Raw genomic sequence first — 16621 nt, 5'->3', positions numbered from 1 at the left:
TCTTAAAAAATATGATGGACTTCGAGTGGGGCTTTATTTAGCCAGTATAGTTCAGATCATACTGTCTCAAATACCCAAGTTAATTTTTCGACTATATGATATGTTTAGTTGTTGTTAATGGAATATGTGTCATTTAGTTCGTTTAATTTTTTTTTTTTCGCTGCTATGCAGTTGATGCAGTAACTTTTCCAAACAGTCAAAGCATACCCACTCAGTTTTTATCCAGGAGGACAATACAACATTTAATACATGCAATGTTATGTTAATGGGGTCTGATACTAGAAATGTTCAGCTTTAATAAATGCCCACTGTTTGTCACAAGCCATCTCTTGTCTGAGCTATTTCTGTGGTATTCTGTTCATGTATTATTATTATTATTTTTGGGGTTTTCATTTTTAAATGTGAAACTTTTAACTCATTAGCTTATTTCACTGTAAAGATCACATTCTAGTCAAGTCAAGTCAAGTCAAGTCAACTTTATTTGTATAGCCCATTTTTACAAGTTTCTACAGTATTCCACCGACACTGGACTATGATCTACAGTATGGAGCCGGGTATCTAACTCACTTAGCCTCGCCTCCAAAGCTATGAATAAGCTACACTTTCTGCACATCTCACTGTCAGTAAAGGAGGCAGAAGAATAGCTTAAAATTTCACACACCTTGCAGAAGACGGGAGAGGGAGAGGCAGAGGGAGACCGAGTAGAAGAAGCCATGCTAGGACTAAGCTAAACTATGTCGATAGAAGTAAATTGAGCATCAAACGCAAGCAAGTGAATGAGTAGGACAGAGCAGAAACTGGAAGCGATGCAACACGTTACCCAACTGTCCTTTGAGCGCTCCAAACCCAAGAAATGTCAGCTGTTGAGAGAAAAGGTCATTTCCCTGGGGCACATGGTCGGCGGAGAGGGGATAAGTCCCAACACAGCGCTGGTCAAGGATATGCAGGAGTGGCAACCTCCCAAGAACACTCAGCAACTGCAAGCTTTTCTAGGGCTATGCAACTACTACTGTCTGCATTTGATGTGTTTGCTAGCCCCCTAAATAATCTCCTTAAAAAGACAGCAGAGTTCCAGTGGGGTGAATTTCAACAAAACGCCTTTCTGCAGCTCAGAAAGGCACTAACTACTGCTCCTGTTCTGGTTCTTATCCGACACCCACGGGCCACATCATCCTTGACACAGATGCCTGTAACCACAGTACTGGCACAGTGCTATCGCACCTCCAGTCGGAGGAGGACTTAGAGTGCAGACGCGCTGTCTAGGTGCAACACAGAGGGGTTACCAGACTGCAACTGCTATCAAGCAGGCAAGGAAGCAATAGTATTGGCTCTGTTGGCCCCAAATTGAACTTCACCAGTGAGTCTTACACTACTGCTGGGAAAATGCTGTCAGAAGTAATCCATCCTTGCTGTTACTGGTCCCCACTTCATTGCAAATTGATATCATGCAGGCTTGTCATAACCCTCCACAGTCTGGACATTTAGGAGAGGCAAAGACTCTGCAACGTCTCTGGCAAAGTTACCATTGGTATGGCATGGGTGGTCATTCAAAGGTGCCCTCAGTGCAAAGCTCAAAAATCAAGCAGTCCCACACAAAGAGCCAGGCTGCAGACTTATCAGACTGGAGCACCTATGGACCGGTTGCATCTTGACGTATTGAGCCCATTCCCCATCTCATCCTCTGTAAACAGGTATGTCCTGGTCATTGTGGATCAGTTTTCTAGATGGGTGGAGGTGTGACCTGTCGTCTCTTTCCCTGCCACTATATGGCATTGTGCCAAAGGACGGAGCGCTTTAATTGAGGGGCAGTGCAATGTGTCTCTATATATAGATGTGCGATGCACTTGCCTCTTCCTCTTCCGCTTCCTTCCTGTGGCCACCGTGATTGTGTGACATGGTCGTTGTGGGCGTATGATCCTCTTCGCTCAGGTAATGTATTCTGCTACTCTTTCGTTGCTGGTGTATGCACAGCGCGGTGGTTTTGGTGACGCGATCTTTGCTTTGTAGAGCGCGACCGGCTGCCGGGCCGTGGGGATGTGTCGCCCCGCTGGTAGTTTTTCCTGGAGATGCTCACCTGCCCTTTCGGTAAGTCCGCGATTGTCCGCTGTCCAGCAGCTCTGTCCCTCGTTCCCCAGCTGATTGTTTTGGTGTTGTGGTGCAGCTGAGTGATTGACCCGTGACGGGAGCTGGTTGTCTTCTGCCTCTTTCTGGCGTGGCCGTAGCCTTACGGAACGAGGCGAGGGTAAACTGCCGGCGAATATCAGTCACCCTTCTCTGGGTCTGCGCTGCCATTTTGGCTCTACTACCGTTCTGGCTCTACGACCGTTTGGCTCTTTTATTGTATTGGCTTTATTGCTGTTTTGGCCTTATGTGGAGTTTGTTCCTCCCCTTTTTTTCTGTGTTGGTTTTTTTTCTTTTATTGTATTGATGAGTTTACTATTTTTTTTTCTTTTTTTCTTTCTTGAGGTAAATGTTTGTTTAGTTCACGCCAGTTATACTAACCTTTGGGCTTGTTTTATTTATCGTTTCTTTTGTTGTCAGGTGTCGTGGGCTCCCTGTGGCCGTTAATCCCTGGTGGTGGAGGTGTGCTCTTCACGATCCCCCCCTTTTTTTGGTTTTGTGTGTGCATGTGTGTGTAGTTTCACAGGTGATTCTTTTGAGGACCTCCCTCCTCCTTGTCTTGTGGTTGTCCTGCCGCACGGTAGCCCTGGCCAGCTTCATTTGCCCCTTGGTTTATTTTATTGTGTGTTTAATTGGTGTGACTGTTTTTGAATTGTATTTTGTTTATTTCATTTGTTAATAAATTGTTTTTGTTGTGGAACCATCTCGCCCCGTGGTACTGAATCTGTGTGGCCTTGGTCTAAATAACCAACACAGTCGAGCTCAGATTTCCTGGGGTGCAATTCCCCAGGTGGCGTTGTCGCAACCACGATTTTTATGCTCCATAGTGTACACCACAGCATTCCCAATCCCAGATCAAGGGGCTGAAACAACCACTTCATCACACGCTTTGGATCCCCATTATGAGAATCAGAATCAGAATTCCTTTATTTATCCCCAAAGGGAAATTCTTTTTTGTACAGACATTGCACTTGCAGTATTCCCAACCAAGAAAGAAAAGTGAAAGGTAGAAAAATAGGATAAACAAAACAAGATAAGTATAAATCTAAAATCTAAAAGTACAGGTATTTACATGTGTTCAAAATTTTAAAAAAAAATTAAAAATACAGGTATGTACATGTGTAAAAACAATATATACTTTGTATACATATATAAAGTAAGTGTGTTTGCCACAGTGCTGAGTTTAGTAGTTTGATGGCGACAGGCAGGAATGATTTCCTGTGTCGCTCTGTAGTGCATCGTGGGAGTAAGAGTCTGTTGCTGAACGAGCTCCTGTAACTGATCAGCACATTGTGGAGAGGGTGAGACGGAAAGTCCAGTATAGTCCTTATTTTGGACAACATCCTCCTCTCAGACACCACTGTCAGAGAATCCAGTTCCTCTCCCACAACATGACTGGCCTTCTTAATGATTCTATTGAGTCTGTTGGTGTCCCTCACCCTCAGGCAACTGCCCCAACAGGCAACAGCATATGTGATGGCACTGGACACCACCAACTCATAGAACATCCTCAGCATCGTCCTGCAGATGTTGAAGGACCACAGCTGCCTCAGAAAATAGAGGCGGCGCTGGCCCTTTCTGTAGACAGTGTCCACGTTCTTGCACCAATCCAGTTTGTGGTCCAAGTACACCCCTAGGTATTTGTACTCCTCCACAGTGACCCCTTTGATATTGATAGGGGTCACTGGAGCCTTAGTTCTCCTCAGGTTCACCACCAGTTCCTTGGTCTTTGTCACATTGACCTGTAGGTGGTTTTTCCCACTCCATGTGATAAACTTGTCCACTACCGTCCTGTACTCTCTCTCACCCCCCCTCCAGTAATACACCCAACCACTGCAGAGTCATCAGAAAATTTCTGAAGATGGCAGGTCTCTGTGCAGTGCTTAAAGTCTGTGGTGTAAATAGTGAAGAGGAAGGGAAAGAAGACAGGCCCCTGTGGAGCGCCGGTGTTGCTGATCACTTCATCTGATAAGCAGCACTTCAGGCGTACATACTGCGGTCTGCCCATCAGATAGTCTGCGATCCAGGACACCAGTGGGGCATCCACCTGCATCGCTGTCAGCTTCTCAGCCAACAAAGCCGGCCTGATGGTGTCAAAAGCACTCGAGAAATCAAGGAACATGATTCTCACAGTGCTTGCTGGCTTGTCCAGGTGGGTGTAGACCCTGTTCAGCAGGTAGATGATGGCATCGTCCACTCTAAGACGGCTGGTAGGCGAACTGAAGGGGATCCTGAAGTGGTTGGACCATGGGCCGGAGCTTTTCCAGGAGTCTTTCCAGGGTCTTCATGATGTGTGACGTCAGAGCCACAGACCTGTAGTCCTTGGGGTCACTGGGACGTGGTGTCTTTGGGACAGGAACGAGGCATGACTTCTTCCACACCACGGGGACCCTCTGAAGACTCAGACTCAGGTTGAAGAGATGATGAAGTACTCCTCTTAGCTGGGGGGCACAGGCTTTCAGGACCCTGCAGTTCACACCATCTGGGCCTGCAGCTTTGCTTGCATGGAGTCTCTGCAGCTGTCTTCTCACCTGATCAGCTGTGAAGGTCATCATTGAGGTGGTGGGTGGGGGAGGAGTGCATGTGGTACCCAGGTGAGAGTGGTCCACCCAGCCTGCCTGCTCTGAAAGCCTTCTTCTTGTCATTGAGGATGGCTTTGATGTCCTTGGTTACCCACGGCTTGTTATTGGGGTAACAGTTTACGGTTGTGGTTGGGACAATGGTGGAAAATGGACAATGGAATAAAACCTCAGGATGAGCAACAGAGGAGGGATCCCTCACCCAGGACGGGCAGACGTGCAATGGATGTTGTACAGGCAGGAAAGCAGTTAACAACATGAAAGTGACATTACTAAAAAGACAAGTAAAACAAAATCTCAACTGTTTAGTTTCACTTTTGCTACCACCTCAATATGATTTTAACATTTCGCAAGACTGAAATTGTAAGAATGAAATTATAATGAACTGCTGTAACATTCATGTATTTTTTATGTGATGTTGAAAATCACTATCCTATCAGTTGAATTTCGGCCCGTAGGGAGAACCACCCCGCCGATAGTCGGTCCACAGAAGAATGACAGGCAGATGTCAACGGTAGACATTGGGTTGGTCATAGAGCGGCCACAGTTCAACTTGAAGATCTGGATGGAGAGATACCTGCAGAAAGATATATATATAGAGAGAGAGAGAAGGGGAGGGAGAGACACAAGACCACGAGGAGAACTGGACACACAGTTAGTGACATAAAATAATGAACTGTATGTTAATCTGACGAGGGGAGAGGATAGAAGAGGAAAAGGAGGAGGGGAAACTGCTCGGTGGATCATGTTTGTGTCCCCCGGCAGCATAGGCCTATAGCAGCTTAGCTATGATAGAGATTTAAAGATTAACAGTTAGTCAGACCTATTCTACCTGTGGCTATATATCATGAGGTGAGTGTAACTATGCCTACCAGCCCTACACACTTTATTTGGGGCTAACTATATGCTTTACTAAACAGAAAGGTTTTAAGTTTAGTCTTAAAAGTGGAGGTGGTGTCTGCCTGTCGAACCCAGATTGGCAGCTGGTTCCACAGTAGGGGTGCCTGATAGCTAAAGGCTCGTCCTCCCGTTCTACTTTTGTGATTTTCTGGGAACTGCAAGTAAACCTGCACTGCCTGATCTGAGTGATCTATTAGGAATATATGGGACTATTAGATCCTGCAGGTATGATGGGGCTAGTCCATTTAGGACCTTATATGTAAGTAGGAGAATTTTAAAGTCTATTCTGAATTTTACCGGAAGCCAGTGGAGAGAAGCTAAGTTAAAACTCTAGCTGCTGCATTCTGGATCACCTGCAGGCTATTAATAGAGTAATTTGGACATCCTGACAATAGTGAGTTGCAGTAGTCCAGCCTAGAAGTAACGAAAGCATGGACAAAATTTTCAGCGTCACTCTGAGAGAGGACGCTCCTAATCTTAGCAATATTACGCAGGTGAAAGAAGGCGGTCTTAGAGGTCTGTTTAATGTGATGGAAAAATGACATGTCCTGATCAAAGATAACGCCAAGGTTCCTCGCAGTCGTACTGGGGGCCAACGTAATGTTGTCCAGAGAGACAATATTATCAGCTATTCTAGTTCTAAGGTGTTTGGGGCCTAGAACAATGATCTCAGTTTTGTCTGAGTTTAATAATAAAAAATTGGAAGTCATCCAGTCCTTTATGTCCTTAAGACATGCCTGGAGTCTGGCTAACGGCTCTGTTTCTTCAGGCTTTAAGGATAAATACAGCTGAGTGTCATCAGCATAACAATGAAAGTTTATGCCATGTTTCTGATTAATATTTCCTAGAGGGAGCATGTATAAAGTGAACAGGATCGACCCAAGCACTGAACCTTGTGGAACACAGAGGCTAACCCTTATATATGAAGAGGAAACATTATTAACATTAGCATTGGTCAAAGTCACAAATGACCTCCTCCTGGCATCAGACAAGGGATTTATCTCTGTCCTTGTACTGTTAGACCTTAGTGCTGCATTTGACACCATTGACCACTCTATATTACTGCACAGATTGGAACACCTAATCGGCATCAAAGGAACTGCATTAAGCTGGTTTCAGTCTTATTTATCAGAGCGATTTCAATTTGTTCATGTTAATGATACATCGTCCACACTCTCAAAAGTTAGTCATGGAGCTCCCCAAGGTTCTGTCCTTGGGCCAATATTATTCAGCCTGTATATGCTCCCCATTGGTGATATTATTAGGAAACACTCCATACATTTTCATTGTTATGCGGATGACACACAATTGTACTTATCAATGAAACCAGATGAAACAAATCAGCTAGTCAAGCTTCAGGCATCATCAGGTCTTAAAGACATAAAAACCTGGATGACCAGCAACTTCCTACTTCTAAATTCAGACAAAACCGAAGTTATTGTTCTGGGCCCCGAACACCTTAGAAATAAATTATGCAGTGATATTGCATTGATAGATGGCTTAGCCGTGGCCTCAAGCTCCACTGTAAGAAATCTAGGAGTTATCTTTGACCAGGACATGTCCTTTATCTCGCACATAGCAAAAATTTCAAAGACTGCATTCTTTCACCTCCAAAATATCGCAAAGATTAGGCACATCCTGAGTCAGAAAGATGCAGAAAAAATAGTCCATGCATTGATTACATATAGACTGGATTACTGTAACTCCCTTCTATCAGGCTGCCCCAGTAAATCCATAAAGACTCTCTGTCAGGTTTGGATGGCGTCGCTGACGCAGAAAAGTACTGAACCCCGATGCAGAGTCAAAAGGAGGCGGCAAGCAGGCGTGGTGGAGGTCCAAAAACAAATGTCTTTTAATTAATTAGAACAAAAACCAACTAAAAAGCTCACTCTTACCGTGGCAGAAAATCTACAAAAAAACAAGGCATGGCATGGCATGGCATGGCAAGGCAAAAACAACAAAACGTTCCTGGCATGGCATGGTGAAGAAATGCAGACGCTCTAACAACAGTGACTGGGAAGACAAGGACTAAATAGACAAGACAACGAGACACAGGTGACACACATCAGGAGGGAGAAAGCAATCAGGAAAACCAAAGCAAAGCTACATGAAAACAGGGCACACAGGGGAAGAGACACTTTCAAAATAAAAAAGGACATGACAAAAACCTTGAACATAAAACATGGAAACACATGACAAGACAAACATGAAACATGGCACATGGACTGAAATCAAGAGACAAAGCATAACCAAAAACCACCAGGCATGACACTCTCCAGCTAATCCAGAACGCTGCAGCACGACTACTGACAAGAACCAGCATGAGAGACCATATTTCTCCTGTTCTGGCTTCTCTACATTGGCTACCTGTAAAATTCAGGACAGATTTTAAAATTCTCTTCCTCACTTATAAAGCCCTGAACGGTCAGGCACCATCCTATCTTAAAGAGTTAATAGTACCCTATTATCCCACCGGCTACTTGTGGTTCCTAGAGTCCTCAAAAGTAGATTGGGAACCAGAGCCTTTAGTTATCAAGCTCCTCTACTATGGAACCATCTTCCGGTTTTGGTCCGGGAGGCGGACACCCTCTCTATATTTAAGAGTAGACTAAAAACTTTCCTCTTTGATAAAGCTTATAGTTAGGGCTGGCCTAGGCCAGCTCATAGTTATGCTGCTATAGGCTTAGACTGCCGGGGGCCCTCCCATGACGCACTGAGCTCTTTCTTCCTCTCCCTCTCCTTCTGCACACATTCATGTCCCATTAATGCATATTACTAACTCAACTTCTTCCCTGGAGTCCCTGTGCTTTCTTGTCCCGCAGATTCCTAGCGATCATGATTGGACCTCCTGCTGCGGTCCTGCTGTCGTCCTGCTCAAAACCTACTGCAATTACTAGTGTTTAGTCATAATCTGATTTAAATCTGTTAAGACTCAGTACAGCTACTACCATTATTGTTACTACCATTGTTATCAAAATCACCATAATACCTTCTGTATACTTCATTGTCATTATCATTATCTACATTTCGATACTTCTGGTATTATTACTGCTGCTATGCATCTCTGCTTGTGTGCTCCTTCTCTCACACCCCACCCCCTCTGCCTCTCTCCCTTGCTCTCTCTGTCGCTCTCTCTCTCTCTCTCTCTCTCTCTCTCTCTCTCTCAACCCAACCGGTCAAGGCAGATGGCCGCCCATCTTGAGCCGGGGTCTGCTCCGAGGTTTCTGCCTTCTAAAATGCAGTTTTTCCTCGCCACTGTCGCCAAGTGCTTGCTCAAGGGGGAATGTTGGGCTCTCTCTATTTAATTAAAGAGTTTGGTCTAGACCTGCTCTAATTGGAAAGTGTCATGAGATAACTTTTGTTGTGAATTGGCGCTATTTAAATAAACTGAATTGAAAACTGAATTAACTTGAGCAAAGTGAAATCTATCTGTTAAATATGATTTGAACCAGCGTAGCACAGTCCCTGTGATCCTAGTCTCATGTTCTAATCTGTGTAATAAAATGCTGTGATCTACAGTGTCGAAAGCAGCACTGAGATCTAAAACAAGTATGGAGACAAGCCCGCGGTCTGATGCCATGAGGAGGTCATTTGTGACTTTAACCAGTGCTGTTTCTGTTCTGTGATAGGCTCTGAAACCAGACTGAAACATCTCAAAGAGACTGTTCCTGTGAAGGTGATCAATTAACTGATTTGCAACCACTCTTTCAAGTATTTTAGATAAAAACGGGGGGTTGGATATCGGCCTATAGTTTGCTAAGATGTCTGGGTCAAGTGAAGGTTTTTTAAGTAAAGGTCTAATGACAGCGGTTTTAAACGCCTGTGGTACATAACCTGTTGTTAAGGATAAGTTGATCTGATCTAAGAAGGAAACGCCAATCAAGGGAAAGACGTCCTTGAGGAGCTTAGTTGGGATGGGGTCTAAGAGACATGTAGTTGGGTTAGATTTGTTAATGCTGGAGGTCAGCTCGGGGAGGTCTATGGGCAGGAACCTGTCCAGAGATGGAGTAGGATTAAAAGAGATTTCTAGAGATGGCACTATATTGGCTATTCTGGGGGGATCTTTATTGATTTTTTCTCTAATGTTATTGATTTTATTGGTGAAGAAACTCATGAAGTCTTCACTACTAAGAGCTGCAGGAATACAAGGCTCAACAGAGCTGTGACTCTTGGTCAGCCTGGCTACAGTGTTAAAGAGAAAACGTGGGTTGTTCTTGTTTTTCTCTATTAAAGTTGAATAATAGGCAGTTCTGGCTTCACGAAGGGCCTTTTTGTATGCCAATAGACTGTCTTTCCAGGCTCTCTGGGATTCAGCTGATTTGGAGGAGTACCACTTCCTCTCCATCCGTCTTGATGTTTGTTTAAGTGTTCGTATATCTGAATTATACCAAGGAGCTACCCTCCTATGATTTGTAACCTTTTTTTTCAGTGGAGCAACCATATCTAAAACTGTGTGCAACGTGGCTGCAGTGTTATTAACAAAAGAATCAATTGCTGCAGGAGTAACGTTTAAATCAGTATGGTCTGTTGTACTGGTACATGGTGCTGAGGGGAGCTGTGATGGGATTGCATCCCTAAATCTGTCTACACTATCTTCAGAGAGGCAACTGGTATAATAGACCTTTTTGTTGTGTGCTGTAAAGTCTTCTAGAGTTAGTTCAAAAACTACAAGTGAATGGTCTGAAAGGAGAGGGTTTTGAGGGGCAACTAACAGGTTCTTAGTTTCTAGACCGTAGGTGAGAACCAGATCGAGTGTGTGATTGTGGCAGTGTGTTGGTTCATTTACTGTCTGAAGGAAACCTACTGAATCTAAGAGTGAACTAAAGGCTGTCTTAAGACTGTCAGAGTCAACATCCATATGAACGTTGAAGTCACCTACTATAATGACTTTATCTGTACTGAGCGCTAAACTAGATAAGAAGTCAGAAAACTCAGACAGGAACTCTGAGTAAGCAGCAGCAGGTGGGCGATACACAACAACTAATAAAACTGGCTTTTCTGACTTCCAGTTTTGGTGAGACAGGCTGAGAGTGAGACTCTCAAATGAGCTATAGATGGATTTAGGTTTGGGGTTAATCTGAAGACTGGAGTGGTAGATTTCTGCCACTCCTCCTCCTCGGCTTGTGCCTCGAGGAACATGATAGTTAATATAACCAGATGGAGTTGATTCATTTAAACTAACATATTCTTCATCCCGTAACCAAGTCTCGGTGAGGCAGAGTATATCAGACTGATGATCAATAATTAGATCACTGACTAGGAGGGATTTAGAGTGGAGGGATCGTATATTTAATAATCCACATCTGACTGTCCTATTTTTTGGCTCCAAATATTTGCTAGTTTGTATTTTTATGAGGTTATTATGATTAACACTTCTTAAATTTTGTGCTGGTTGGACTATGGGAGGACGAGGCACTGACACTATTTCTATGGGATTGTTAAACTTAGTATTACTGTGTGCATTTATATTTTTATTTTAACGGAGGGCGGCAGTCCTACAGAAGCAGCAGAGAAGTGTGTAAGACAGCGATTCTGCTTCCTGGCCTCGACCCTGGGTTGTCCAGCCAAGTTACACACCGACTCAATATTGACTTTGGTGACCTCCGACTGGCGTAGCCGAGTGTCATTAGCGCCGACGTGAATTATAATCTTACCATATTTACTCTTATCTCTCGCCAGCAGCTTTAAATTGCCCTCTATGTCGCCCGCTCTGGCCCTAGGCCAGCATTCAGCCGGCTGGTGGCCGGCTTCAGGTCCGTCAGCTGATCCCGAGTGTTAACAATGTGGGCAGTGAGGAGTTGCATCGCCGCACCGAAAAGTGTAGTTCAGCGATGAGCAAAAACACCGAAAAGACGCACAACTTACAGTGTAAGGTGCCAGTAGAATGTTGAGTGAGTAAAACATATAAAGTGCGTAGTGACTGTCTGTTATGACCAGAGTTTAGCTGTTATTGTACAGTGTGATGGTATGTGCAAGGAAAAATTTCCTGTATCTGTCCCTTCGACAGCGGAGCTGCAGCAGCCAGTGGGAGAAGGTGCTCCGCTGTCTGTCTACTGTGTGGTGGAGAGGGTGCTGTTCATTGCCCATGATGGATAACAGTTTGTTCAGCAACCTCCTCTCCACCACGGTCTCAAAAGACTCAGCAGATAGCTCACCTAAGGGTCCATGTTGAAATTGTTATAGGTTTGGTATGCAACCAGTATCACATACTTCAGCATACCATACCAGTGAGCCTACTAGTTCCACTTGAGGGTGAGGAATTTTCCTTCACTGACAAGCTTGTGACTGTGCTTTGGGAATCTGACCAGTGATGCCATGTATAGCCGCATGTCATCGCTCCGTTGCTGGCTGTCACGGTGGTGTCCAGAAAACAACGTAGTCTTTATAGATAACTGGGAAACTTTCTGGGGAAAACCTGGCCTTATTAGCAGAGACGGCATTCATCCCACCTGGGGTGATGCGGCTCTTATTTCTACCAATATGGCCAAGTTTATTAGACAACCAACACCCTGACAACCCAGGGTCGAGGCCAGGAAGCAGAGTCGCTGTCTTACACACTTCTCTGCTGCTTCTGTAGGGCTGCCGCCCTCCGTTAAAAGTAGAATAAATAAAAATATAAATGCACACAGTAATACTAAGTTTAACAATCCCATAGAAATAGTGTCAGTGCCTCGTCCTCCCATAGTCCAACCAGCACAAAATTTAAGAAGTGTTAATCATAATAACCTCATAAAAATACAAACTAGCAAATATTTGGAGCCAAAAAATAGGACAGTCAGATGTGGATTATTAAATATACGATCCCTCCACTCTAAATCCCTCCTAGTCAGTGATCTAATTATTGATCATCAGTCTGATATACTCTGCCTCACCGAGACTTGGTTACGGGATGAAGAATATGTTAGTTTAAATGAATCAACTCCATCTGGTTATATTAACTATCATGTTCCTCGAGGCACAGGCCGAGGAGGAGGAGTGGCAGCAATCTACCATTCCAGTCTTCAGATTAACCCCAAACCTAAATCTATCTATAGCTCATTTGAGAGTCTCACTCTCAGCCTGTCTCACCAAAACTGGAAGTCAGAAAAGCCAGTTTTATTAGTTGTTGTGTATCGCCCACCTGCTGCTGCTTACTCAGAGTTCCTGTCTGAGTTTTCTGACTTCTTATCTAGTTTTGTGCTCAGTGCAGATAAAGTCATTATAGTAGGTGACTTTAACGTTCATATGGATGTTGACTCTGACAGTCTTAAGACAGCCGTTAGTTCACTCTTAGATTCAATAGGTTTCCGTCAGATAGTGAATGAACCAACACACTGCCACAATCACACACTCGATCTGGTTCTCACCTACGGCCTAGAAACTAAGAACCTGTTAGTTGCCCCTCAAAACCCTCTCCTTTCAGACCATTCACTTGTAGTTTTTGAACTAACTTTAGAAGACTTTACAGCACACAACAAAAAGGTCTACTACACCAGATGCCTCTCTGAAGATAGTGTAGACAGATTTAGGGATGCAATCCCATCACAGCTCCCCTCAGCACCATGTACCAGTACAACATACCGTACTGATTTAAATGTTACTCCTGCAGCAATTGATTCTTTTGTTAATAACACTGCAGCCACGTTGCACACAGTTTTAGATATGGTTGCCCCACTGAGAAAGAAGGTTAGAAATCATAGGATGCTAGCTCCTTGGTATAATTCAAATTTATGAACACTTAAACAAACATCAAGACGGATGGAGAGGAAGTGGTACTCCTCCAAATCAGCTGAATCCCAGAGAGCCTGGAAAGACAGTCTATTGGCATACAAAAAGGCCCTTCGTGAAGCCAGAACTGCCTATTATTCAACTTTAATAGAGAAAAACAAGAACAACCCACGTTTTCTCTTTAACACTGTAGCCAGGCTGACCAAGAGTCACAGCTCTGTTGATCCTTGTATTCCTGCAGCTCTTAGCAGTGAAGATTTCATGAGTTTCTTCACCAATAAAATCAATAACATTAGAGAAAAAATCAATAAAGATCTTCCCAGAATAGTCGATATAGTGCCATCTCTAGAAATCTCTTTTAATCCTACTCCATCTCTGGACAGGTTCCTGCCCATAGACCTCCCCGAGCTGACCTCCAGCATTAACAAATCTAACCCAACTACATGTCTCTTAGACCCCATCCCAACTAAGCTCCTCAAGGACGTCTTTCCCTTGATTGGCGTTTCCCTCTTAGATCAGATCAACTTATCCTTAACAACAGGTTATGTACCACAGGCGTTTAAAACCGCTGTCATTAGACCTTTACTTAAAAAACCTTCACTTGACCCAGACATCTTAGCAAACTATAGGCCGATATCCAACCTCCCGTTCTTATCTAAAATACTTGAAAGAGTGGTTGCAAATCAGTTGATTGATCACCTACACAGGAACAGTCTCTTTGAGATGTTTCAGTCTGGTTTCAGAGCCCATCACAGCACAGAAACAGCACTGGTTAAAGTCACAAATGACCTCCTCATGGCATCAGACCACGGGCTTGTCTCCATACTTGTTTTGCTAGATCTCAGTGCTGCTTTCGACACTGTAGATCACAGCATTTTATTACACAGATTAGAACATGAGACAAGGATCACAGGGACTGCGCTACGCTGGTTCAAATCATATTTAACAGATAGATTTCACTTTGCTCAAGTTAATAATGTTTCCTCTTCATATATAAGGGTTAGCCTCGGTGTTCCACAAGGTTCAGTGCTTGGGCCGATCCTGTTCATCTTATACATGCTCCCTCGAGGAAATATTATTCAGAAACATGGCATAAACTTTCATTGTTATGCTGATGACACTCAGCTGTACTTATCCTTAAAGCCTGAAGAAACAGAGCCGTTAGCCAGACTCCAGGCATGTCTTAAGGACATAAAGGACTGGATGACCTCCAATTTTTTATTATTAAACTCAGACAAAACTGAGATCATTGTTCTAGGCCCCAAACACCTTAGAAATAGAAGAGCTGATAATATTCTCTCTCTGGACGGCATTACTTTGGCCTCCAGTACGACTGCGAGGAACCTCGGCGTTATCTTTGATCAGGACGTGTCATTTATTCATCACATTAAACAGACCTCTAAGACCGCCTTCTTTCACCTCCGTAATATTGCTAAGATTAGGAGTGTCCTCTCTCAGAGTGATGCTGAAAAACTTGTCCATGCTTTCGTTACTTCTACGCTGGACTACTGCAACTCACTATTGTCAGGATGTCCAAATTACTCTATTAATAGCCTGCACCTGATCCAGAATGCAGCAGCTAGAGTTTTAACAGGAATCAGCAAAAGGGATCATATCTCCCCCATCTTAGCTTCTCTTCACTGGCTTCCGGTAAAATTCAGAATAGACTTTAAAATTCTCCTACTTACATATAAGGCCCTAAATGGACTAGCCCCATCATACCTGCAGGATCTAATAGTCCCATATATTCCCAATAGATCACTCGGATCACAGAGTGCAGGTTTACTTACAGTTCCCAGAATTCATAAAAGTAGAACGGGAGGACGAGCCTTTAGCTATCAGGCACCCCTGCTGTGGAACCAGTTGCCAATCTGGGTTCGACAAGCAGACACCACCTCCACTTTTAAGACTAAACTTAAAACCTTTCTGTTTAGTAAAGCATATAGTTAGCACCAAATAAAGTGTGTAGGGCTGGTAGGCATAGTTTCACTCACCTCATGCTATATAGCCACAGGTAGAATAGGTCTGACCAACTGTTAATCTTTAAATCTCTATCATAGCTAAGCTGCTATAGGCCTATGCTGCCGGGGGACACAAACATGATCCACCAAGCAGTTTCCCCTCCTCCTTCTCCTCTTCTATCCTCTCCCCTCGTCAGATTAACATGCAGTTCATTATTTTATGTCACTAACTGTGTGTCCAGTGCTCCTCGTAGTCTTGTGTCTCTCCCTCCCTTTCTCTCTCTCTCTCTCTCTCTGTATCTTTCTGCAGGTATCTCTCCATCCAGATCTTCAAGTTGAACTGTAGCCGGCTCTATGACCAACCCAATGTGTATTGTTGACATCTGCCTGTCATTCCTCTGTGTACCGACTATCGGCGGGGTGGTTCTCCCCACAGGCCGAAATCGAACTGATAGGATAGAGATTCTCAACATCACAATCCATGAATGTTACAGCAGTTCATTATAATTTCCATTACTATAACTTTCTTATAACTTGTGAAATGTTAAAATGATATTGAGGTGGTAGCAAAAAGTGAAACTAAACAGTTGAGATTTTGTTTTACTTATCTTTTTAGTAATGTCATTTCTCATGTTGTTGCTTTCCTGCCTGTACAACATCCATTGCACGTCTGCCCGTCCTGGGTGAGGGATCCCTCCTCTGTTGCTCACCCTGAGGTTTCTTCCATTTTTTCCTGTTAAAGGTTTTTCTGGGAGTTTTTCCTTAGTCGATGTGAGGGTCGAAGGGCAGAGGATGTTGCTGATGTTATGTTAAGCCCTTTGAGACAAACTGCTTGTAAAAATGGGCTATACAAATAAAGTTGACTTGACTTGACTTGACTTGACTTTGCGCATGTAAACAATGCCCCCACCGCTATTGGCAACGTTCTCTGTTACAAAGAGTAGTAAAAGTAACAGAAAAATGCAGAGAAGAGTAATAAAACTTAATCCAGCCATCGCCACAACTGTTATGACTGGTTGTGGATAATCAGAAAAAACAACTGAGCAGGAATAAACCAACAATATATAAAGATTAAAAAACACAACGAGAGCTGCGGCTGCAGGCTGCCATCTGGGACAGCGCATTTTGCTGAGAAGAGAAGTCCATCAGCCTCAGGACCTCTGGCTGGGAGTGGCAGGGTGGAAAGAAACCCCTTGACCATGTACAGGAACTGGAAAAAAGCTTTAACGAGGTCCATGAGATGGCTAGGAAGCACCTTGAAGCAGCTCAACAAAGACAGAAGAGGTTGCATGACTTACAAGCTCAGTAGCATAGCTACAATGCTGGAGACCTGGTCTATGTAAGAGAGCACAA

Source organism: Scatophagus argus, chromosome 1, assembly GCF_020382885.2.
Source record: "Scatophagus argus isolate fScaArg1 chromosome 1, fScaArg1.pri, whole genome shotgun sequence".
In the NCBI taxonomy this organism is placed as follows: domain Eukaryota; kingdom Metazoa; phylum Chordata; class Actinopteri; family Scatophagidae; genus Scatophagus; species Scatophagus argus.
The sequence above is the reverse complement of the archived record's forward strand: the minus strand, read 5'-3'. Positions refer to the sequence as shown.